At 42.2% G+C, this 2863-nt stretch overlaps 1 non-coding gene across 1 annotated transcript; it reads left to right on the forward strand.

Moving 5' to 3' along the window:
• Positions 1-1791: 1791 nt before the first annotated feature.
• On the forward strand, positions 1792-1898 carry LOC120068664. The gene has a single exon (XR_005479299.1). It is a non-coding gene; the product is annotated as a small nucleolar RNA R71 (small nucleolar RNA).
• The last annotated feature ends 965 nt before the right edge of the window (positions 1899-2863 follow it).

Raw genomic sequence — 2863 nt, forward strand, 5'->3', positions numbered from 1 at the left:
GAGAAGGTTGCATTATTTTTCTTTTTTCCTTCGGCTCTTCTTCTTGCATTGCGATTGGTCCTTCTTCCTTGTTTGTTTTTGCTACGATCGCATTGCAGGCAGCTACAGATGCGTTGGCATCCTCTTCTTCATACTCTTCATCAGACTTTTCTTCTTCAATCAAATTCAAGTCATCTTCCGAATCTAGCAGGTCTTCCTCATCAGGAAATTTCATGGCACGAATTATTTTAAATTTGAGCTTCTGTCTATTTATGCTCAAAGTGATCTCACCCTTGTGCACATCAATTTGAGCACGACCCGGAAAGGTCGCCCCAAAATGATGGGCACATCTTTATCGGCCTCATAATCCAGGATGATGAAGTCAGCTAGAAAAATAAATTTATCAATTGTGATCAGCATGTCCTTCACCTTACCCTCTGGATGAACTAGAGATTTTTCGGCCAGTTGGAGAGTCACGGATGTGGGCATAAGTTGCCCCACATTTAGTTGTGAAAGATTGATAGCAGCATCAAATTTATGTTGGCCCCCAAGTCACACAGGGCTTGCCCAATATAGAGTCCTTCTATGGAGCAAGGAATAATGAAGCTCCCAGGATCCATCATCTTCGGTTGCATAATATATTTGGAACTTTGCGTTAGTGCCACGGGGGCAAATTTTTCAGAGCCTCTTTTCTCGGTTACCATGTCCTTCAGAAACTTAGCGTAGGTAGGCATTTCCTCAATCGCTTCACTGAAAGGAATATTAACGTGTAATTGTTTCAGCATAGACATGAAGCGTTGGTACTGTACCTCTTCATTTTTCTTCTCCTTTAGCCTCTGAGGGAAAGGTGGTAACTAGACTTTCACGGTTCCCATTTCATTTGACTTTGAGGTTGACACAACCTAAGGTTCTATTGCTTCATTTTCTTTTTCTTCTTCTTGCATTGTCGCAATCTTAGGTTCAGTTGCGATGAAGGTTGATCTGTTCTGCTCCTTCTTTTCTCCCTCCACAGTCTTTCCACTGTGTAATGTCACAACCTGACATTAGTCCTTACCGGAACCCCCTAGGTTGCGTGGAAGCTCGGTTGAACTTGGCAGTGCCCCTTGCAGTCTACTTTTGAGCTCATTTGCAATCTGGCCCATTTGCAATTCAAGGTTGCGGATGGACGTAGCCTGACTTTGAAGCACCGTCTCATTTTTGTTTATATATTACTTCCATAGGCTTTCTAGGGAAGAAGATTGTAGTGGTTTTTGTGATCTACTTGCTTGGTTGCTCTATTGACCATTGCTGTGTTGAAAGAACCCTGGTGGCCCTTCTTTTTATGCCACATATTGAAAATTTTGTTGTTGATTCTTCCAAGCAAAGTTTGGGTGGTTTTTCCACCTGGGTTTGTAGGTGTTGGAAAAGAGGTTGTTCTTTACAAAATATACAGACTATGGGTTTTGTCGACAATCCTCCATCGCATGCCCATCACCGCAAGTCGCACACCTTGCGGTGTTTTGACTTATTGCATTGATTTGCCCACCTTGCGGTGTTGGGCTGCTGATCGTCATTCCTTGAATCAAATTCATCATTGCGGTCATTTGGTTTTGCAATGAAACAATAGCATCGTTATTTGCATCTGAATCTTTGAGTCTTAATCTCTAGTCGCTCTCCCTCAAATCTTCATTATTCTTGGAGATGCGATCCAGGATATTCTTCGCCTCATCATAAGTCTTGTCAAGCAGACCACCAGCTACTGCCGCATTGGCAGTGGTTTGCGAAGCAGGATTCAAACCATGGTAGAAAATTTCCATTTGAAGGCAATCTGGTAGCCCATTATGCGGACAATCTCGGACAAACCTTTTAAACCTCGCCTAGGCATCACTGAGCGATTCGTCCATATCTTGTTCAAAATTAGTAATAAGCTTTCTTTGTCTTGCATTTTCCCTGGTAGGTGGAAAACTTCTTCAAACTTCTTCCACCACCTGCTCCCAAGATGATCTCTCCTAGTTCGAGCGAAATAAGCGCATTTCCTAGCCTGATTACAGAGAGAAAATGAAACAATGTTAAGTCGAACCTCCTCAGCAGAGAATGTTCAGGAACACAAAAGTATTGCAAGATTTCAAAATAAAATTTGGAGGTAGGCATGGCGGATCTTCGCCATGCCTTCTCGAATTTCATCAGCCTGGATCATCCTGCAGCATCATCGGTTTCAATCTGAAAATCTACTTCCGTCTAAGGCAGGCTCTATGATTTCCCAGAGAGAATCATAGAGGTTTGGCGATGTATAGTCCCTAATGGGCCTATTGCGATCGTTGGCCAACAGAATTGGATTTTCCATGACATTGTTGTTGTTTGGTGCTTCATTCCTAGGCTGCTTCGCCATCTCTTCTTTATCGGATTTTTGTTTCTGTTGGTGTTCTCTCAGTCTCCTTCGCAATGTTCTCTCAATCTCCGGGTCATAGTTCGCCAGAGATTGAGAGTTCTACAAAGAATTCACAAAAATTACAGTTAACAACTATTTTGCCAAAGTCCCCGCAATGGCACCAAAAACTTGATGATTAGATTTATGAGGTGTGGAAAATATGGATGATATGTGTTAATGGATAGCGTTGTGCACTCAAGTTTCCCCAGCGGAATCCAAGTGTAAATTCCTCTAAGTTTCCTGGTAAGTCCAGGGTCGAACACAGGGACTTGTGAAAATAGTTGCATTGGAGATTTTTATGAAAACTTGCGGTAACCAGTGAAATAAACAAGTGTTGGGTGGTTGTTGCATTGATGAAAATAATAATAAATGCGGTAGAGTTTGAAAAGAGTTGGTAAATGGGAAATATGATGAATATACGGTGAACGGGTTGAGAAGGGTTTCGGCTAACACTCCATAGGATGTGTTCATGCTTTG

The sequence above is a fragment of the Benincasa hispida genome, chromosome 12 (assembly GCF_009727055.1).
Source record: "Benincasa hispida cultivar B227 chromosome 12, ASM972705v1, whole genome shotgun sequence".
In the NCBI taxonomy this organism is placed as follows: Eukaryota; Viridiplantae; Streptophyta; class Magnoliopsida; order Cucurbitales; family Cucurbitaceae; genus Benincasa; species Benincasa hispida.